The sequence below is a fragment of the Hibiscus syriacus genome, unplaced genomic scaffold (assembly GCF_006381635.1).
Source record: "Hibiscus syriacus cultivar Baekdansim isolate YM2019G1 unplaced genomic scaffold, ASM638163v2 tig00110239_pilon, whole genome shotgun sequence".
In the NCBI taxonomy this organism is placed as follows: domain Eukaryota; kingdom Viridiplantae; phylum Streptophyta; class Magnoliopsida; order Malvales; family Malvaceae; genus Hibiscus; species Hibiscus syriacus.
Genome location: NW_024062641.1, coordinates 1829137 through 1853836, shown reverse-complemented (window position 1 = coordinate 1853836; position 24700 = coordinate 1829137). Strand labels below are relative to the sequence as shown.

Sequence of the window (24700 nt, the reverse complement as noted above, 5' to 3'; positions counted from 1 at the left end):
CATTCTTACCAATCAAATTTATGTTATCCACCTTACCTTGAATAAAATCCAAGTTATATATTTTTTTGTCATTATTTATCATACAACATGTTTCCTATCAATGATGCATTTTATGATGCACGTAATGTGATGTATTCTTCACATGGAATAGGAAGGAATCAAAACCAAGACAATGACGAAGATGAAAATGCTTTAGATCTACCATGTCATTCATTTTGGTGGTGAACTATATGATATAGAATTTTTATATTTGTAGTTATGTATTTTTTCTTTCTAAGTTATGTAAAATGAACATTTTTATGTTACAATATAATAAATTTGATATGATTTTAGTGATATTGTTTATATGTTATTCATTAACATTATAATTGTTATTACTCATTATCTAGTATAATAGCAATTATATGGTTTATATTTGTTTTTAATAAATTTTTATCTATGAAATTAATTTTTTATTTTCAAAATAAAATATTAAAAGAGTATATTAATATTAGTATATTAAAATATAACTATAAAATGTATAAATATAATATTTTAGACGTATTGTGATTTTTTGAAGAAGATATCATGCCCGCAACAGTCGTAACACGTTACGTAACGTCCGTAGCATTCGCAACCGCGACACCACAATAAAATTCGCAATCGTAATTTGATACTATCAGTTGGTAGACCACTGAAACTGTCAGAATTTTTTTTTTATATGTAAAGAGTGGATTAGTTCATCAATTCTTTTATTTCTTTCCATCTGAGTATGTTTATTTGCATCGAGTTTGGTTGGACTGGGTAGCACTCCTGACATATCAAACTGTCTCAACAGTGTCTGAAGTTCAAACATAAAAAAGGAACAGTAAACGACAGAGGCAAGTGGTTGGTTTGAATGACTCTGGATGGTTCTAAACAAACCGTAGATGTTCAACAAGAATCAAGTTGGCAAAAACTATAATCACAATTCACAACCAAAAGACAACTTGGTGAATAAATTCATCAATTAGCATCGACTACTTCAGCTGAATAGTCTGCAGCTCTGCACCTCCAAAGGGTTAACATCTTTTTTTGGCCAATAAAAACATAACTATTGTTTCTCCATTGAAAATCATCCTGACAAATTCAACACTATAAAAAAAAGGGTGGAAGACTATACAATGAATAATCTCAAATATACATCATCTCAGTATTTTACCCCCACCCCCCATGAACTGAAGAGTAAAATACTCTGCAACAACAATTATGAAACAGGAATATTTCAGAGCCATCACTTGAAAATGGTTTCTTACACGAGCGTGATGCCCACTGGCAACTAAACATATTGATGAACTGTATAAAGCATAATGCACAATGGATTACTAAAACTGATACGATTGGATGGTACAAGATTAGCATAGGAGATGGGACACTAAACTAACTGCCTAAGAATCTGTCTGGAATTACAAATTAAAGCACATGCACTTATCTTTCATTGCTTCAGCTTCCTTTCCGTATTCTTTGAATTTATATTCATCCTGTTTAAAGTTGGGGGGAACCTTTCCCTCACTGTAGCATTGATTACAGAGATTAAAATGAGACTCTACTTCCTTAAAGCAAATCGATAATTGGGTAATTACAAACTGAGCAAACATGGTTCCCGTGACGATTCCTATCTCCAGTTTCTAACTTCAAGAGAGAGGATAAGATACCAAAGCCCCAATCAGGATCATCGAACATAACAAGGAACTCGCTGAAAGATACCATTGAGGTATCTGTTTCTCCGTGAACTTCCAGCATTTCACTAACCCCATGAGAAGGAATATATATAGCCAGTAACAATTTGATGTACTGAATTACATCTACCTTTCTAATCTGAGAATGACCTTCATTTACTGGCCACCGTAAGAGTGCATCAAAGGCAATCATTTTTCGGTTATCTGGAGGTCCATTACAAATGGGTGCAAGAACAACATAAAACATGCCCAAGTCCACCCTATCTGATCTTGTTTCATCCAAGACTGAGAGGACTTTCTCATTTATAGCTTTGACAGCTCTTTGGAAGGTCTCGGGTTTTAGAAAATCAAGAAATTGTGTAGAATTTCTTCCAAATTAGGCTTGCGTATGGATTTCTGAGGACCACCACTACCAGAGTAGGATACTGGTACATCAGTCTCATTCATTTCTTTCTTCAAAAGGTCCACTTCACATCGGTTCAATCACGTGATTCTCTGGAAAGCCCTAATCTGAAGAGCATTTCCTAAATCTTGCCACAATGTAGTCTTCTCACCCACCGTCTTCAATTTTGAAGGATCCACTATAACAAAAGCCACCTCCCCATTGGTACCACAATTAGCCTTGACTTTCTTCTTTTGAAGCTGCTTCAGGTGGTATATGGATCATGTAATTCAACCCTATTTGTCATTTTCAGAGCCTCCTTCAAAGCTTTCTTAGCTTCTTCAGTTTCTCCAACCCCCAAAAAGGATACAGCCTTATTCAGCTGCGCCTGCCAATGATTCGGCCACACAGCTAAAACCCTAGTATACATCTCAGAAGCTCTCTGAAACTTACCCAAGTCCATATAAAGTCCACCTAGATTGTATAAAGCATCAACATGATCTGGTTTCAAATCAATAGCTTTCTGGAAAACCTCAATTGCCCTCTCATCCTCACCCATACCATGCAAAGCTGATGCTAAATCACAATGTGCATCAGAATAATCTGGTTTCATAAAAATAGCTTCTTCTAAAGCCTTAACAGCTGCCCTATATTCCCCTACACCGTAAAGAGCACTACCAAAAGTTTCAAAGCTCTATAATGAGTAAGACAAAGAATCGCAGCCTCTCTATAATACTCACAAGCATGGTTTTAAATAGAGTTCGCGTTCACATTTTCGGTCGTGTCTCGTTTATCGTGTTTATCGCGGTTGCGGACATAACGGATGTCATCGTGTTCACTGCGGGTGTCGCGGTCGTGAATTTTTTTAAATTTTTCACAACTTATCTTAAAACATAATAAAAATAATTATAATTATAAAGAATCATTTATAAAGATTTTTTAAAATGTTTTCTAAGCGAAATTAACATATATATAATATAGTTTAACCAAATAGAAGACTTTAAAAATCCAATGATAGGATAAGATAATTAATTAACGATGACATTGTGCATACATTATTATTTAAAAGAAATAATACTATAAACATAGGAAAAATCTAATAAATTAAAATGGATAAAAATAAGTTTTGATATAACTATGAGATAAGAAATTATTTACCATTTTATCATAGAGTTATCCTTCACTGAAAAACTCAAGAATAATATATATATATATATCTCAAATGTAAGCAAAAAGAACAACACATATCTCATGCAATAATTAAAGTAAGAAAATAATCTTTATTAAAGCAAGAGCATAAGAGTACGATGTACAATAATTAAAACAACACATACCTCTTGTAACATAACTATGTTAAGATGTACAATACTTAAAACAACACATACCTCGTGCACGCCACCTAACTGTGTCAAGATGTTCAACAATCTTCATTAGGGGTATCTCTCTTTTAATCTAAAACCAATCAAACAATGTAAATTAAAATCCAAAAAAATGATAACTAATTAAATGTCATAGAAACATAGATTCTTTTGGTAGGTCAAACATACCTTAGAAATTGGGTGGTAGCAGTTTCACCAATTAGTGGAATAACGAGGAAGATCAAATCCTTCACCTTCACTTTGAGAGTGATCTCCACTTGATCTCTGTGGTCTTTGTCCAAAAATATATCCAAAAAATGTAACATTTTCACCTTGATTTTCAAATAATTGAGATGGAGGATATACTTGAGGAGGAGGATACATGTGAGGTGGAGGTAGGTGATACATTGGTGGCGGAGGGTACATTTGAGGCTGATAAGGTACAACATAATTAGGAAATGGTGGATAAAAACCATGCGAAGGTTGAAAATATGAATATTGTCCTTGTGGATAAAAATCATGAGTGCTAGTAGATGAATTGCTATACCTAGGGTTACTAGAAGTCAATCTTCTGTCAGAAGAAGAACCTTCAGAAGTATGTTTTCTGGTGTCTTTCCCTTTTTCTTTTGATCGAGCTCTTGGTTCACTTCTTTCTATACTAGATGAAGCACGAAAATGTCCACTACCTGTATAAACATATTGTTCTCCATACCGATCAGAAGATCTAAATTCAGCTCCATTACCACTCTGTCTATCATCGTCATCAATTGGACTTAAACCACCACCATCGGGCCCATCACCTCTTTGACTTGGTGTTGCATTAGAACTTGAATGAGATAAATTTTGTTGTTGAGATTGATCATCAACATTCATTTCATCATCTGAGGTATCCACATACAACACACCAGCATTTTCGCCATCTAATAATGGATTCTCTTTCTCTTGAAGCCATTCTAATAATGAATCAACATATTCAAAGATATTATCAAGGCTGATAGGATTGTAACTAGCGTTTATATCATCAATGCTCATTCTTTTTTAATGCCTCATTTTAAGTCTCATATTATAACAGGTAAACACTAGTTTCTCAAGTTTTTTGTACTTCAACCTGTTTCTTGCTTAGGTGTGAATATAGCTGAATGTGCTCCAATTTCGTTCACAATTTGATGCAAAAATTGTTTGACTAAGCACTTTAATTCCTAATCGTTGTAATTCAAGAGTACATGTGCCATATATCATCCACCACTCAGCTGCATAATATTATTTAAATTTCAAACTAATATCAAAATGTACAAATATAATTAAATAAAATAAAGTAAATAATATAATTAATTATTTACCTGGATTCATTTGATTCCAAGCTCTTTGTGACTGTGGAGTACCAAATGTCTCCTGTTTACTTCGAAATACTAACAACTGCATAAATAAAAGTTTAAGTTAAAATAAGAAAAATATTTCAATTTCAAATTATTTAACTAAGTTACAAATAATATTACTTGAATGAATCTAACCTGATTAACCATCCTGATTTGATTATCAATAGAAGGTTCTAATATTTCAATCATTGATCTTGTTCCTTCTAATGTTTCTGCTAATACATTCTCAGAAGGCTCCACCCCAGATTGAAATTGAGGATTGAGGAAATAACCACTCTTAATGATATGATATATTTTATCTTACCAGCTGAATGCAAGTCGGAATGCATAAAATTCCATCTATTGTCAATAATTCTTTCATGCTCGATGGAATATCGACAATTTTCCTTAATTGCTCATTTAGCTCTATCAACGGCCTCATAAATAAAACCAATTGTTGGTTTTTCATCACCGTCAACAAGCCTTAGAACTTTGACTAGGGGTTTGTAAACTTTTATGATATCAACGGCTTTTTTCCAAAAAATCTTTTCCCAAAACAATTTTTTTGGCTTCATAAGCAGGCCCTGATTTCTGTTGTCCCCATTTTGATTCTCTGAATTCCTATATTTAATAAGAAAAAAATCAATAACATAATTTAACTTATTTAAAAATTGGAACTAATAAAATCATTAAATATTGTTATATTTGACTAATCAGTAACTGTATTAACTAATTATAAATACTGACCTTTGATTTAAACATCTCTCTCAATCCTTGTTTTTTCCTTGTTATCTCCTCAAGCTGTATGAAATGAGTAGCGAATTGAGTAAGAGCAGGGCGAAGATTTTGCTTACCGTGAGTATACTTATTCATCAAATCAACGGTCCAAATGTGATTATATATGAAGCATGTCACTTTCTTCGCTTCCTTTAACACTTTTGCTACACTAGATTTTTTTTCCAATATCCTCAAGACATAAATCTAAGCAGTGAGCTGCACATGAGGTCCAATAAAGATGGCTTCTTTCAACATTAATCTTTTCCTAGCGGCTTTCATTGCTGCCTAATTGTCGGTCACTATTTGAATAATGTATTCTTCCCCAATTTCTTCAACAACTTTGTCTAACAAATTATAGTAGAATTCAACATCTGTACTACGAACGCTCGAGACATCCACAAATTTCCAAAATATAGTTCCTTTACTACAATAAACAAGGAAGTTGATGATGTGCATTTGATTTAAACTATTGGTCCAACCATCACACATCAGAGTTGCACCCAGTTGTTTCCAATGCGTCTTCAGTTCATTTACCCATTCATGAAGTTGTTCATACTCCGATGTCAAATACACATCTGAAATCTCATAAGGTGTTGGGAGCTTTACACCTTTTCCAACTTCCATTGATACTTGAATTAAGTTATACAACCAAGGCGAGCTTGCTAATCGAAAAGGAAGGCGATCGTATATTATAAATTTCGAGACCGCTTCACCCATCGTTTTACGCAATGTCTTTAAAATAGACTCCCTAACCTTTGGTTGTCTTGAGCTTTTTCTCTTAACCAATTCAGGTATAGTTCCCCTTAAACTAAATTCAGATCTTTCTTCACGATATCTTCCATGTAATCCAAGAGAATAAGATCGTCATTCTTCATAAATGTTATCCCAACCACCCGTACTTCGTCTGAATTCTTCTCTTCTATGTCATTCGTGTTGGGATTGGATACTTTCTTGAGTGGCTTGTCTCATAGCAGAAACATCATCTACGAATTCATCCTTTTATTCCCTTAATTGTGATAAGAATTCATCTATTCTCCTTTTTTGTCCATTTTCTTTTCCTTGGCTTCTTTAAGTAATTTCATCATGCTTTCTCTAATGATACATGTAATTAAATAAATATAATTCACACTATTAATAATGTATAATATTTATTATTAATATTTAAAAATAATTATAAAGTATATTTTTATAAAGAAATTATAAAGTATCACTATCACATATTCACATACCAGTGACATTAGGACATGGTGCGACTTCACCCGTTTTATGAGCAATGTGCTCTTTAAACTATTTTATTCCTCCTTTCACAACTTTGCAACAAAGTTTACATACAACATTTCCTTTTGTATTTGGAACTGGATCTTCAAAGTGCCAACCTATATCTCTACTCGGTGCTTCTTCTAATCCTTCAGTCGGGAATTTTTCAATACGTAGTGGTATGCTTCAATTTCAATAAAAACTGAAATTAATATATGCGTAAAGTTAAACAAAAATATAATTTTCCTAGTTTGTAAACAAAAATATAAGTTAAACTGAAATTAAATAAAATATATGACAATATTAGAAGTTTAAAATACTCTTCTATTAACTAATCGAAAATAAAAAGCAATTTTCTAATAAAAATTTATTCTTTATATTCAATAGCATTTAAATATGAATACGTGTAGATAATATTTTAGATATAGAAAATTGTATATTCATATCACGATGTGCACAGTTCTGAACACTTATAATATGTTGATAGCTTTTACATATTAAATGAATATAAAGTTAGTGGCAGTAAGATAGCAAGCAATTCCCTCGGTGGTGCATGAAATAATTTTACATATTTTCTTTTTTTTAATATAACTCACACTCATTGAATTGAGTTAGTTGTTTCATTTAATTTCAAAACTATATAATAAAAAACAACTATGGAATTCTGAAGACCTGCATTTTTGTTTTTACAACCAAAGTCATAAAAAGCAAGTGATGGCCCAAGTTCCAACCATAGTGGTTGTGGCAGGGGCAGCACACCAGCACCAAACCTGAGTGGCACTGGCACTGCAACTCAGTTTCTTTAATTTTGTAATGGGGAGCAACTCAGTTGTTGTCTGTTTACTTTTTGAATTTTCAAGCCAACTTTATTGTTGATGATGTTTTTGTGACCTGCTATAAAGGAAATCTTATCCCACACGGCAGCTTTCATGGTTCCCAAGGGAGGTGAATACAATTGGGAAGCATGTGTGGCTTCCACCGATTATTTTATCTATTTTTAACCCATTTTAATGCTTTTTTCATCACGTCCTCCTGCTTTTTTATTTTTTTTATTTTAGTCAAAATGCGGGACCAAGCGTGATATTAGGGTGTGTTTCCAACGATTATTTTAGGTATTTTTTATATTTTAAATTAAAAAATTTATGGGTTTTAATAAGTAAAAAATTAAATCAGGTAGGGTCGGGTCAGAGTTTTTTAATTGTCTGTCGGGTCAGGTCGGGTCGAGTGAAATTATAATTTCGTCAGGTCGGGTTACGGGTGGAGTACCCTTTCTTCTCAGGTCGGGTGGTCCAAAAACCCGACCCAACCGACCCATGGCCATCCCTAGGTAGAGTGCATACATGATCAAGTGAACATGTAAAAATTATGATGAATTTTTTTAATATATGTGGATTTTTATAATATGATTCTCAAATTTAGATTATTAAAACTGTGATCCGTATTTAATCTGAAAAATCGAATTTCAAAATTTCGGATTGGATATCTAAATCTAAATATAAATTTTAATTTAACAAAAATTAATTTTAAATTTAATATTTTGTGATTTTATACAATTTATTATATATCTATATTATATATATTTATCAAAATATGCTTGAACAAAGTAAAAAAATGTCTTAATATGTCATTTCAAAGCTTAAAAATAAATAATTTAAAAGGTTAAAAAGGAAGAAGAACTCACTAGATTCAATTATAAAATCTGCAAGCATTAAGAGTTAAGACATTCTAATTTTAAGGCTCGTTGGGTAGTGATTAGGCGATGGGTCTTTCAGTAATTTTAGGGTCTATTTTTTATTAGATATTTGGATGATTTTTGTCTAATCAAATGTGTAAAAAAATTACATATTATCTTATTATCAAGAAAAATAAATCAAATATCTCAACTTCCAAGAGATGTTCTCAGAAGTTTCTCAGCTCTTCCCACTCCCAGTTCCCACTTCTCTCAAGTCAAAGCCATCTTCTTCGTTTCTTCCTATTCTCATTTCCAGTTAAATATTTTTCGGTTTTCACCCCACCTATTTCACTCTTCCATATTCTATATCGAAACCTCAAATCCCCCTAATGAAGATTGCATATTCAATCTTCCTAAACTAAGCAGCAAAAACAATTACCTTCTTAAATGGAAGCGGGAAGCTTGATGCCTTGATCTACTCCTTCACCGACGGCGAAGCTTGACGGACAGAAGACTTCCTACTGACTGGGCTTTGTTTCTCCGGCTCTTCTCATTCTCGATTGGTTTTTGGTAAGATGTGTATTGTGTTGGTATTTGAGTTCACGGTTGATTAAATAACCTATTTTGTTTTGTCCCACTCCCTATCCTGGTTGTAACTTGTATGTAATTTTTCTTTCCTTTCAGTTTTCAGTTAACTTTTCACTATACTTGTGGGCTCACAAGTTGCCGGGAATATATTCTCTTAATTTTATTTTTTGTTTTCTATACGATGATTGCAATGAATGTTGATTTTTGTATTTGTCTTAGAATCACAGTTGAATAACGGTGATTACATCCCGTTATCGGCGAATCATCTGTTTCCCGTTAAATTACAGGCGTAATCCACCGCGATCAGTGACCCACCGTGAAAACCACGAATAACAGTTTCAGACAGTGGCACGACCGTAATATCACGACCGCTATAGCATTTTTGGAACACTATTTGATACCCTGCTCACAAGCACTTAAAACCATACCTTCTCCTTTAATAGCAATCCCAAGATTGACATAAATTTGAGGAAGCAAGTAACCCCATTGATTCCCACCAGCCTCTGCTGATTCCAAAGCCAACTGAAACTCTTCTTTAGCTTTTTATACTTCCCTAGCACATACAAACAATTCCCAGTTCTAAAATGTGGTCTTAGATCCATTGGCTGTAATTCACAAGACCTCTTGAAACATATCAAAACTTCTTTAAACAACTGGTACTCATACAAAACCCTACCAATTGCCATTTCTCCATCAAATGCTTCTTCTATTGACCTTGCACCATCAGCTCTACTCCTTAAAGCTCCTAATTCTTTAACAAAAACAACATAAACAAGCCCTGATTCTTCCCAAAAGATCCTCTTCTCCGAAAGCTCTACAGAGGCTCCCAACTCCCTTGACCACCCAACATCTGAATAAGTATCAAAATTATCATTTCTAAATTTCCGATCTTTTGCTTGCATTGCTTTCAATCTCTTCAGTAAAATCTCCAAATCATCTACAAGCTTCTATGTGTCATCGAAAACTATCCCGTGATGCGGTGACACTGCCCAGGCTGCCATTCGTTGCTTCTTCTTCGAGTCTGTTACTCTCTCATCCGCAATTGATGACGATGATGCTTCATACACTATTGATGCACCTTCATTTTCGTCAAAATTGAGCTTCAGACCCAACGCATCGAAGTCACTGTCCATGTCACCGTCTCCGTCATCGTAAGTTCTCAACAAACTGTCATAAGTTAACCCCTTTTCATCGTCAATGAACTCCCCATAGGTCCAACCACCCGACGGTTCACACCCCTATCCCACCACCCGACCGTTCACACCCCCATCCTACCCCTATAAATACCTCTATTCTCAATCATTTTAATCACACCAAATCCTCTCAAATCCTCTCAACTTCTCTCAAATCCTCTCAACTTAAGGTATATTTTATTATATTTAATATTTTATTAGTATTTTATTTAATTATTTAAATATTTTATTTAATTAATTTTTTACAGTTATAAAATGGAAGGCTGTCTGCTTCGTTTAATGAAATCATATATCGAGTCATTATGCTGATATGGTAACATTTTTATATTTTAATTTAATTTAAATTATTAATAATAATTTATTTATTTAATGCATGATTATTAGTTTATAAATTAATTTTTGTAATTATTAATATTTTAGAGAGCGACCGTATATTAGATCATTTTATTAGGAACCTTAAGTTAGAGATACCTACCCGTGTCTGACCGTATTTAGTCGAGGCTGGATTCGGTCACATAGCTAGATATGAAGGCCATTGTAAGATAGAACTAAACCTGATTTCTACATTAGTGGAGCGGTAGAGGCCGGAGACCCACCCATTTCATCTTTCGTGCGGATAGTGCACGATTACGCTTGAGGATGTTTCTATGCACTTGGGGCTTTCGGTGCATGGAGATGTGATTTCAGGGATGGCACACGGTAATTGAACTACTTTATGCCAGGATTATCTAGAAGGTGTCCCACGAAATTTTAACAGTGGTCGGATACCGTTAAATTGGTTAGATGCAAATTTTCAGAATTTGAGTGAGGATGCCTCAGAGGATCAAGTTAAAATGTATGCACGGGCATGCATACTACAGCTGATAGGAGGGTTGCTGATGTCGGACAAATCGCGCAACCAAGTTCACTGTATGTGGTTGCGACATCTTGGTGACTTTTATCTGGCCGAATCAATGAGTTGGGGCTCGGTAGTTTTGGCATTCCTGTATAGGGAGATGTGTAGAGCGGTTGACTATAGGAAAAATGCTATCGGCGGATGTCTCCTTTTGCTGCAGTCTTGGGCATGGTATCGCTTGCCCTTTTTATGTCCTGTTGTGAGGAACCCACTCGTATTTCTTCTACTATTGAGGTAATTACAAAACTGATTTCGTATAGTAATCATTTTATCCAGTGTATAATAAAAAAATTTCCTTGAACAAGTGGTCTATTGACAGTAAAAATCATCAAGATTTACCTGATGAATTAGAAATAATCAAGTTGTTAATCGATTAGAAGGCTGTCACAGAGGTATGCATTTTAATGTTTGAAAATCAATTTTGTATTATAGTTATATAATTATATTATTATTTTGATAAGAATTATATATATGTGTGTTAGTTTGAATGGGCTCATATTCTAATGATGATATGAGGATGTGCATCCCACTTGAGTTGAGGGGCCCATCAGATATTTAGATGGTGGTGGTCCCTCTGATCTGTTATATGATTCTCGAGTGGCACCCCACTGATTGCGTGCTCTGACAATTTGGTTTTGTACAACCAATTCCAGAAGCACCTCACAATATGGACCAGTTGCATAACACAGATCGACGCGGCAAGACGGATACAGATTGGCTGGTGAAGCATTATGAGTGAGTAATGATATGAGAGGATCGACATCGTTGCCTTCCCCATAGAGAGCCCATTTATGTTGACCACTTGACGATTGCAGATGATTATTTTGAGTGGTTCAACAACAATGAGAAACCATTTCTACTTTCTGAGGATGCACGAGAATGGAGCATTCATTGACGTCGACAGAGACGTGCACCGTCACAACCCTATCTTCCCCGACTCATGGACGAAGAGCAGGTGCTTCCGATTCGTCGTCAGTTACACCACCGGAACCTTCACAGCAACCATCTTCTATAGCGACATACACCCCACAGCTATATCTGATGCCGCCACCGCCTTTCCCTTACCAGACGCTGCCACCGTCACAGAGTTATATGACCCCCTGGAGGATATTATAGGTCTATGTTTGCATATCGACTTGGGGATCATATGTTGGTTATTTGGCGGGTGCAGCCTCATCATCGATGGTCGATGCACATACACCTCCTGTATAGTTTTATCATTCATCGATGTATGTGTTTTCTAAGTTTTCCTAGTTTCTATGAGCGGTAGGTTAGTCAGTTATACACCTCCAGGGTCCTTATTCTATGGAGGTGTTACATCGTCATCAGTTCCTCATCAACAAAATGTATCTGCTCCTGAAGACAACGACGATGATGATGATGGTGATTATGATGACAGTGAGGAGTCACAACCAGTTATACGAAGAAATCTTCCTCGAGATCGACAACCATCGCCCTGCGGAACACATTCGCACCGCAGACATCGATAGTTTTTGATATTTTATTATATTTTTATTTACTTGTTTATTGGACTTTCTTTATTGTAATTTTTTATTATTTATCATTTAATACTTAATTTATTTTGTTAATTTTGTTGGACTTTTTGTTAATTAATTCTGTTAATTTTGTTGGACATTTTGTTAATTAATTTTGTTAATTATCATTTAATTCCAGTTATTGTAATTTTTTTTATTATTTACCATTTAATACTTATTATAAGTTTGTAAGTTTGAATACGCTGTATAAGTTAATGGCAACAATGATGTTGGAAATTTGTACTGAAGCGACAACATTCTTCTAGTACTTCAAACATAAACCTTCATTGAAATCTTCGTTATCAGCTCCTCAAGAGTTATGTTTCTCTTAAAGGATATTTTAACTTAATGAATTTCAAACTCCAACAATGCCGGTTTTATCTTCCCGAATTTCTCCATCATAATAAACAATAGCTAAAATTCGCGCCATTCTTAGAGTTTGAAAGTGAGACAATCTTATATCTGTAAAAAATCAGTCTGAGACAAGCCTAATTAAATAAATAATATATGAATTAAAATATAAGAAAATAAAATTTTTACACAAAAACGTAAATAATTTTATATTATTACCGTATCGGCAAAAATATTTCGACGTATGCTCCCACTTTCCAATTTTACAACTATAAAAATTAATTGAAAACAATTAGAACAATATTTTTTTCAAATAATCATATATAATTATAAAAAATTTTATAAAAAAGTTACCTTATAACGAAAGATCGAATGAACTTCTGAATCAAATATAAGAGGATTGACAGGTATTATTTACTAGTTGAGAGGATTATTGTATTAGTTTTTCGGTTGAGATGAAGTTGTGAGAGAGTTTACGGGGGAGAGGGGTATTTATAGCTGAGAGAAGACGCTTTACACCCGAGAAGTGCGGGTGCAATTATACAAGGCGCGACCCATGCACCGCGCCATTCTGAAGCCTGTCATAATTGCAGGAAGGCGCGGCCCATGCACCGCGCTATACCCCTACGTGGCAGAAGGCGTGGCCCATGCATCGCGCCTTACCCAGCGTGTCACCATGTCAGCATAAGGCGCGGTGCATGGGCCACGCCTTACCATAAGTGGTGCCACATTAGCGTAAGGCGCGGTGCATGGGTCTCGCCTTCCTACAAAGGGTGTTAGATCGGGAAATAAAGTTGAAATGGTGTCTGACAGGGAAATAAAGTTTTTAAGGGTGATTTTTGGGGAAATTCACCAGATATTTATTCTACGAAAAATTCTAAATAGCTTTACTAGTGTTGACGATAAATTTTAAAATCATTAAATCATAAATTACTCAAAGTATAATTATAATTTAATTAAAAATTAAAGTGTAATTTAATTAAAATACAATAATTCTAAGAAAAACCTTTTATAAATTTATTTTAATCAAATTAATTCAAATATAAATTTGAAAATTTTATAAACCTTGTTTTATTTCAATATTTTTAAGCTAAGGTCGTCGCTGATGTCGCTACCGTCACTGTCGCTGCTACTGCCGATGTTATTGTTCACCGTCACTAGTGTAACCAATCCCTAAAATAAGTTTTATTAATGATCCCTAACTCAAATTCCTCAATTAGTATAATTAGAAAACCCTAATAATCGAATTAAGTATTATATTTACTAAATTACAACTCAAATTAGAACATTCAAAACCTATTTTTTATGTTTGAGTCGTATTTAGTAAATCCAATACTGATTTCCCGATTGTTGTCCCGCTATCTGTATCAGTACACTGGTTCATTCGTATCGGTACACGGGCATTCTAGTATTGGTACCCTATACATACTGGTACATATATGTACAATGTTTTGGTATTGAGTACCGATACTCCATATAGGAGTATCGGTACGGGTGGTTGTTTCATGCTTTGTGGTATGTTAAGTGTGCATGCTTAGATTTTATCTTTTTCACGTAGATGAATGATATAAACTTAAAACCTTCAAAACAAGTTAAGATGATGGAGTGTAAGCGTCATATTGATATGAATTCGAAGAAGACAAAAAATGAAGTATGTACATTATAATTAACTACAATTTAAGGAAATTCAATAAAGCAACAACTGGTATCATAAATAGGTGGCCATAAACTAGAGAGTCTTGACCAACTTGAAAGATCTTTTAATGTAGTTGAAATAACTAAATTTTGAGTTCTTCGAATACATGTCATATCGAAACATAATTTGTAAGATCATTTAGTGTTTTTCCATAGAATTGTTTGTCTGATTAAGTATTATAGATTAAATTAATAAATATTTTACATGGTCAATATTTATTATTTTGGCCATTATTAATACAAGTGTTTGTATTGTTTTTAAATATTTTATAGTTTATCGATCTTTATCTATTCGATTTGTACTTAAGAGAAGAGCCTATGCGAAAGAAGTTATATTTGCTTGTATCCTTTCAGGTAAAAAATTATGAACTAGGGATCATATTATTTTGTGGGTATATATGTTAATGATATTTTCTAATTTATTTTTTCTTCAGAATATCCTTACGGATTATAGAAATGGTCAGAAGACGAGAAAAAGTTATAGCATTGTAAAATTTCATACCCGATGGATAGATGACTTTATGCCTACTGATAGTCGTAATGTTTAACATGTATATTTATAATTTGTTTTTTGCTTGTATGTACTTGCTTGTATTTTTAACTCACATTATTTTGCAGGTATATGTGCCTTTGCATGATATACAAGGCAATCAATGGTTTTTATTAGTTGTTGATATTGTGGAAGGACATAATTACGTTTTGGACTATCTTGGCGTAAATGAAGTGCGTAAGAATATTGCAGAAAATATTTTAAGTTATTTATTCATGTATAAGAACTAATAGCATTCATGTATTTTTAAATATAAATTTCTTAATTTTTTCTTTGACTTATTATAGCAGTTGAGTAAAGCGCCAGTTATGTATAAGGGTCATGCACATTTAGGTAGATTATTTGAAGATGTTGCAAAATTTTCAATCCATTTTCTTGACTTAACGAAGCAACCAAATCCGTACGTAATATAGATTTTAAATAATAGTTTCTATTTATTTGTCTAAATTTCTTTGTAATAAATTATGTATTTGATATTGGATTCAGATTATTGTTGCATGTACATATTAAAGTATATAGAAGTTGATAACAAGAGTGATTGGCGAAGTGTAATACCCAAACATCAGGTCAGTGATTAAAATGTAAGGATTTAAATTTGGTGGTTTAATTTAAATAAATTAAAAAGTTCAAGGACTAATTTTGGAATTTGTGTCTAGGACTTATTATCAAAGATGGAATAATGGAAGGGCAAAGAGGTCTTTTAGTATGAATAAATTTAAAATTCATTTTAAATAAGAATATTTAACATGTGAGGATTAGAGTAAGGGAAAGAAAAATCTGGAAGCTTGGTTATATTCTCTTCCTCTTCTTTTCCACCGTGACTCTATTGCTAAGGTGAGATATGTTTCAAGGTTATTTCTTTAATTTTTGGATTGGTTTTGAAGCTTTGAGTGGTATAGAAGATTAAGGATGCTTAAAGATGAAGAGAAACTAAGTGATTAAGGAATTAAGAGTGAATTAGTAAGATGGGTTTTTAAAGAAATTGATGGGATTGATTAGTATTTGGATTTCTAAAGATATATTTGACTTGTCAATGGTCTAATTAAGGTATGTGAAGTCTTATAAAGGATTAAGAACATATTTGATTGATGGCTATGATTTTTAGTTTAAAGTATTCTATGGAGAATTGTGGGATGTTAAAAGAGGATTAATGGATATAAGTTGTGTGGGATAAATGTTATTGAGTTTATGGACTTGAATAGAGTTAAGGGTAAGATATTTAAGTGGGTTTTGAGTAAAATATGAAATGGAATATGTGAAATCTGGGTAAGAGATCAGTACTGGAAGAACATTACCGATACTATAAGGATAAATTAAAGGAAAACGTATGAATCAAATTAACAATATCGATACAGATTGAAGAAATATCGATACTAATGTGGAGGTATCGATACTATAATTGAAATGATATTCCAGAATGCTAAAATAGTATCGATACTGAAGGGTGTATCGGTACCATAGAAAAGAAGTATCGATACTGTAGGAAGAGTACCGATATTATTCAGCATGAAATGTTAAATTAGGTGTTTTATTTCATTTATGTAAGTGTTAATTGGTTATTCGCTAATAGAAAGTTGATATTGATCTTGGACATATTGATGTGTAGATTTGGATCAAAAGGGATATAGCAAAGAGACTGAACGAAAGTTAAAAGGATTTAGTTTAGGACTTACATGATGCAAATGTTAGTGCAATTTATATTTTTATTTTAGATATGAAGACGACTTGCGATAAGCAACCTCGAAGGTTTTTGATCGAAATTTTTTTATTTATTTTATTCAATATTATATAATTCTTTATATAAAGTGTATTTTCAAAGTACTGTTTTGATTTTTATTTGTATGTGAATATGTTTTTCATGAAAATGTTCTATGTGAAAATGTGCTAAGTGAAAATGTTCTACGTGAAAATAACCTATGTGAATGTGCTCTACGTGGATAAAACACACTTAGAATAATGAAATATTAAATAATTATATGGTTAAATCCCAAGGTATATGTATGATAATTAGAGGTATAGTTGGCATGCCAAGAGTCGAGGGTTCTACGCGGTCCTACGGGACAATTCTACGTGGTCCTTCGGGACAAAATTCTAGGTAGTCCTTCAGGATAAATCTATGTGGCACTTCGGTGCATATTCTTCGTGGCACTTCGGTGCAAATTATATGAGCAGTGGTGATTGCATTTATAGTGCACAACCTCAATGTAATCAGATATCTTGAGTTATCAATGATGCGTTGTGCTATTAAAACAAAGTGATATAAATTGAACAACGTGTAAAAGTATATGTTATTTTCATGAAATGTATCTTGATTTCAATATGCAATGTTTTCTATGAGGTAAATAAACAAGTGTTTTTAAATGTTTTTTATACTCAATATTGCCTCATTAAGTCATCGACTTAGCGTGTGATTGTTTCACACGTAGATACAAAAAGATCCGAGGAGTAAAGATAGGAAAAAGCAACATACAACTGAAGATAATCTGATCAAAATTATTTGAATTGTAGGTTTTTTATGTTGGTTACTATGAAATTTTGTTGGCATGCATTATAAGGTTTTAAATCGAATAGCTCTTATCAATTTTTTAATCATACTATTTTAAGTTATGTAAATATATTGAGTATTTATTCTCATTATGAATTATAAATTTTTTATAGAAACTTTGGTTTAAGGGTTTCACCACTTAAATACAAATAAAATTTTAAAATTTCAACAAGTTTTCAAAGAGTCAAAGTTTTGAAAAGTCAACGTGACACCTTATATCTTATATTCGTATTCGAGTCAGGTACGGGTTGGGGGTGTTACATTTATTGATATCAGAGCTATGGTTTCACTAATTTTAAGTTTGAAATGAAACAAATTATGAATTTAAAAATTGTACATGCCAACAAAAGGTTAAGAATTTCTAATCTGATAAGGTAAATTATATGTTGTCCTTGCAATAAAGTTAGTGATTATATTTTAATATATGTTGGACTACGAGGGCTCCCGAAGTGAAGCGGGAGATGGGCATGAAGGAAGTAGTAATTCACCTGCACCAGCTAGGTAATGTGAAGAACAGACGTCTCAAGGAGTGCTTGTACAATATCAGGGAATCATTTTCAGGACGTTGGATGTGATTCTGACGTGTTTCCAACCGTCTGCTCCTTCAGCTCCTAAGATGATGTAGTTGAGGAGTTAAAGAGTTTAGGAGAACCTGAGTTTAGAGGAGAAGCTGAGGAAGGTCATGTTTCTGTGGATTTTTGGTTAAACGCTGTTAAAACTATGCTTGAGGGTCTCTATTGTTCTGAAATAGAGAAACTGGATGGAGTAGTCTTATTGCTACGAGTTCAAGTGCGTATATGATGGACTAACGTTACAATGAGAGCACATAGAGATCAAGTGACATGGTCATTCATTTTGGAAGAGTTCAAGAACAAGTATAGCGATGATCAATTTATTAGACAAATGAAGTAGGAGTTCATGAATTTAAAACAAGGGAATCACACTGTGTATGAATACGAGTGCAATTTCAAAAAATTGAGTAGATTTACAGCTAAATTCATTCCAACGAAAAAAGACTCATGTGATTGGTTCATGGAGGGTTTACACCCTAGATTGAAAGAGCTACTGTTAGCGCTAAACCTTTTTACATTTCAAGAGGTGGTGAATCGAGCAAAAACCTTGGAGATAGCTCATAATGAAAGATTTAGGGAGCAAAAGACCCAGTGGAATAAGAGAGTTGGTGCCTTGTCGAGTGCATCACAATCAAATAAAAATCTAGGGTTAGGTTTTCGACCTCAGAATCAACTGCATCCTCAGGTAGAGGATCAAATCTTGTGAGAGCTAATAGACTCAATCAGTTGAATCAGGAGCGGGAAAGTCAACTCAATGTCAGCAATATGGAAAAAATCATAGTGGTGTATGTCGGATGGTCTTTGGAGCATGTTTTAGATGTGGAGACACTGGACATTTTATCCAGGATTACCCATTGATGACCGGAGAGCCTACACAGTCTGAGAGATCTCCTACTTTACCTCAGAGATGTAAAGGACGAGGCATGGGAAGAAACCAATATGAGTCGTCCACTCAACCTGAACTGTGCTGCTCGGGTCAACAACCTTAAGACTACTAAAGATTATAATGATTTGAAAATCATTGCAGGTATTTTCTAGTTAGTAGATAAACTTGTATTGGTTTTGATTAACATGGGATCAACATTTTCTTATATTAGTAGTAAATTGGTGAGAGAATTGACAATTTAGTTAGAAGCTATAAGTAGTGAGGTGATTGTGACTAACCCGCTAGGACACTGTGCTCGGGTGAATCAAATTTGTCGAGGGTATCCTATAAAGATTCACGAAATTGAATTCCCTGCTAATATAATGTAATTACCCTTTGATGAGTTTAAGGTTATTTTTGGAATGGATTGGTTGTACCATTGCCATGCCAGTGTAGATTATCGATTGAAAAGAGTAACTTTGAGAAGTCCTGATGGATCAGAAGTAATAGTAATCAACGAAAGGTTTAATCCATTAGCTAATGTGATATCGGTAATGTCGGTTACGAAGTTATTATTGCAAGGATGTCAAGCTTTCATCGCCTATGTGATCGATACTAAAGCCATAGAGATGAGATTGGAGGACATTCCGACGGTCCTAGAATTTCCAGATATATTTCCAGCTGAACTACCGGGATTACCTCAAGATACAGAGGTGGAGTTTCAAATTGAGGTTATGCAAGGAACAACACCAATTTTGATGGCTTCGTACAGAATGTCCCCAAAAGAACTGAGTGAGTTAAAGGATCAGTTGCAAGAGCTTTTGGACAAAGGATTCATCAGACCCAATGAATCACCCTGGGGTGCACTGGTACTATTTATAAAGAAAAATGATGGTTTGATGTGTCTATGTATTGATTATCAACAGCTCAACAAAGTGACTATAAAGAATAAGTATCCTCTCCCAAGAATAGATGATTTATTTGATCAACTCAAGGGATCTTCGATATTCTACAAAATTGATTTGCGTTATGTCTATCACCAGTTGAAGATACAAGAAAAAGATATTCCAAAAATGGCTTTTAGGACTCGGTATGGCCATTATTAGTTTATGGTAATGTCGTTTAGATTAACCAATGCACCGGTAGCATTTATGGATCTTATGAATAGAGTATTTTAATAGTACTTTGATCAGTTCATGGTTGTGTTCATATATGATATTTTGGTTTATTCAAAAACAAATGAGGAGCATGACGTCTATCTTCGAGTGATTCTTCAAACACTACGAGATAAGAAGCTTTATGCTAAGTTATCTAAATGTGAATTTTGGTTACCTGAAGTGGTATTCCTTGGAAATGTGTATATGCAGAGGGGATTCGAGTAGATCCTCAGAAGATTAAGGCTATTATGGATTGAGAAGTTCCAAGAAATGTTTCTGAAGTTCAAAGTTTCTTGGGATTTGATGGATATTATCGAAGGTTTGTTAAGTACTTTTCGATAATTTCCTCCCCATTGACCAAGTTGTTAAAGAAAGAAGTGTCATTCATTTGGACGGATAAATGTCAAGAGAGTTTTGAATCCTTAAAGAAGGTGTTAACTGAAGCTCCAATGCTAGTACGACCAGTATCGGGCAAGGACTATACAATATATAGTGACGCTTCCCATAATGGTATGGGATGTGTTTTGATGCAAGATGGAAAAGCAGTAGCCTATGCTTCGAGACAGCTTAAGTCACATGAAAGGAACTATCTGACGCATGATATTGAGTTAGCAGCGATGGGGTTTGCAATGAAGATATGACACTATTATTTATATGTGAGCGATGTTATATTTACACGGATCACATGAGTTTAAAGTATTTGTTGACTCAAAATGAGCTAAACCTAAGACAAAGGAGATGGATCGAGCTACTTAAAGACTATGATGCAATCATAGATTACTACCTTGGGAAAGCTAACATTATAGTGATGCACTTAGCCGAAAGACTTTTGCAGGTTTACATATGTTAGACGCCCGATTTGTGTTAAAAGGCAATGGTAATATAATGTCCGAATTAAAGCTAAGACATTTATTACTGGAGCAGATAAAAGAGTTGAAAATAAAAGATGTTAAGTGTTCAACAAGATTAGAACAAGTGGAAAAATGTGAAATCAAGGATTTTGATATTGTTGTAACTGGTTTTCACCTGGGCACGAAATTTTACTTGGTGGGAAAAATAATGTGGATAAAAAATGATTTTGATTTAAAAATATTTTTGGAGTCGCCATCGACCTTTTTGGGTAGGTAAGTCGAATACCTAAAAATAATCTTTTAACAGAGTTTTTAGGAAAACATTAGTTAAAAGATAAACTGATATGCGTTTAACCAAAAATTTATTCTTTTTAATAATAAAAAGGGATTCGTGGTAGATTACGTTTGGGGAAGGATTAGCACCCCCACATTGGTACTTGTTGATTATAAATTGTCTCTAATAATAGAATTTAATAATTCAAATATGAATTTAATTTATGATCCTTTCATATTAAATTGGACAATTATAAGGAAGAAAAATATTTAAAATAATTTATACGAATTATAAATAAAATATTTATTCATTTAAAACATCAGAAAAGACATCTAGTTATGTTAAGACTGCTCTTTTCTTTGATATTAAAATAATAATTATTAAAATATTATATATATATATATATATATATATATATATATATATATATATATATATATATTTATATGACTAAGATGAAAATAATAAAAAAATAACAATGAAAGTAATAATTTAAACATATCGAAAGTAATAATAAAAACAAAATAAAATTGCAAATAAATAATGATCAAAATAAAAGAAATTAAACTTATAAAATTAAATTGCAAAATATATAAAACTTATGGTCACAATTAAAATTATATAAAAGTCAATTATTAAATTACAAAATATAAACAATTAATGGACATAGTTATAAATATTTTGTAGTATAGACATTAAGAGTGTAATTTAACACTAAATATTAATATGGGACAAAAATAAATTTAATAATATTATAAGGGACTAATCATAATATTTACCCTAAATTATTAATCAGGATTAAAATAAATATTATTAAAACTTAAGGGACTAAACAAGATATTTTACCTTAAATATATATAATTACGGGTGAGGACTAAAATGTAAAGAAAATAAAATTCAAATACCGAATTGAAAGGCTCAATAATTGATTTTAGTGACCAAATTATAAAGATGCAAACATAGAGAGGCTTGCCGAAAGATTTTACCCTTGTGGGAAATTACACAAATGCCCCCTCCTTAAAATGACGTTGTTCGGGAGGGGTTTATAAACCCTTTAACTGGCCCAAAAAAGGGCCTAAACTCACATTTTTCATTTCCTCTTCTCTCTCTAAAATGAGAGAACCAGAGTTCTCTCTGTCTTCTCTCTAGTTTCTCTCCCCGTTGAGAGAGCCGACCATCAGCCGACAGCCCTAATCCGCCGCCAAGCATCACCGCCGACCACCGCCTACGGTGGCCGAAATTATAATATTACCCCAAATCAAAACCTGATTCTCCTTTGTCCTAAATTCAAGCCCCATTTTTCCTAATAACCCCTAGATAACCCTAGATCTAAAATAAACCGAAGGTTTTTACCTTCGATTAAACGACGGTTCCGGTGTCGTTTGCTTTCCACGTGCCAACAGGTAAGTTTTTCCTCTCGTTTGCTTCTGTTGGGTGCTCGTGGTTCGTTCGATATTGCTCTCGATGGTTGCTGTTGCCTCCGTCTTTTTTGCAGGTGATCGATGATGGCTTTTATAGCCTCATCGGATGTTTGGATCGGACCAGTCCAAAGGGAGCCCTTCAGTGAGTCACCATAGCTATGGTGGTGACTCACCATAGGGCTTTGACGTGGAGAGGGCATTGTGGTATTTCTGGAGCATTCTGGCTAGGCGTGTCGTGGCCGCAAGGCGTCGGCAGCTGCTGGTTGGATCACCTGAATTGGAGGTGTCGGCAACAGCTGGATAGCTGAGGCAGCGGCGGCTGGGATGTAAACCTAGGGTTATTAAACCCTAAGGCTACATTTGCTGGAACTATCTGTGGACCTAGGGTCTTTAATTGGATTGGGCTCATGGATTTATAATTGGGATGTGTAATCTGGGCCTGTTTGTAATAATAATAATATTAATAATAAAAATAAATATATATAATAATAATAATAATAATAATAAATAAAATAATAAAAATAAACAAAATGAAAAAAACTAGTGTCTTCAGCTGCCCCTATTTGCTCATTCTTTTGTTAATGAGAATAGGGCAAAGACGAAAAGACAATAAGTTTTTTTCATTTGACTTCACTTGATTAGGATGGAAATGTTGAACATGTTCTTCTTCTTTAGGATTAGTTCTTCTCATTATGAACTTTTCCACTAGGGATTGATAATCCATATCGTTTTGTGATGAAATCTAGCAAAAGGTTAAATAAGTTTTTCTCATTATGAACTTCTTTTTCCTCTCCAGATGAGTTCTTCTCATTATGAACTCCTTCTGGAAATGTTGATCCTTAAGAAATGTGTCATTGATTCAACTTCATATGTGATGAATTAAAGAAGGTTGAACAAGTTCTTCTCATTATGAACTTCTTCTTCCTCTTCAGATAAGTTCTTCTCACTATGAACTTTATCTGGAAATGTTGGTCCTGATTTATCTTCTTCTGTGATAGAGTCAAACAAAGGTTGAACAAGTTCTTCTCATTATGAACTTATTCTTCCTCTTCAGATAAGTTCTTCTCATTATGAACTTTCTCTGGAAAAGTTGATGTTGATCTATCTCTTTCTGTGATAGAGTCATGCAAAGGTTGAACAAGTTCTTCTCATTATGAACTTCTTCTCCCACTTCAGATGAGTTCTTCTCATTATGAACTCTACCTGGCAATGCTGATCCATCGAATGATGAATTTGAGCAAAAGGTTGAACAAGTTCTTCTCATTATGAACTTCTTCTTCCTTCTTCAGATGAGTTCTTCTCATTATGAACTCTTCCGGAAATGTTGATCCATCAAATGATGAATTCGAGCCTTTGCTGAAATCTTTTCTAATCTTTGAAATTCCTGTTAAATATTCAAATCGATAAAATGAATGAAAATGCCCCTATTTTTGCAAATGCCTAAAAATAATACATGAATGTTGAGTGCATTTTTTCACTTCAAAGTGGCAAACTTGGTTTTCCTTCACTTGGTCAAAATGTCATTTCATGCTGGCATTTCTGATTTAGAAGAGCAATCTTTGTGTCTTCTTTGTTTCATGAAAGTCTCAGAAAAAATGTTTCATTTATGGAACTCTTGCTGTAATCAGAATTATGACCTTGATGCCCCCATTTTATCTTTGATAAAATCGGCTTTCTTCATCTGAACTTGTGTAAAAATCCAATAAAGCT

General features: G+C 33.6%; 1 pseudogene; it reads right to left on the bottom strand.

Moving 5' to 3' along the window:
• Positions 1–1375: 1375 nt before the first annotated feature.
• LOC120114664 lies at positions 1376–12399 on the bottom strand (annotated as a pseudogene).
• Positions 12400–24700: the final 12301 nt, after the last annotated feature.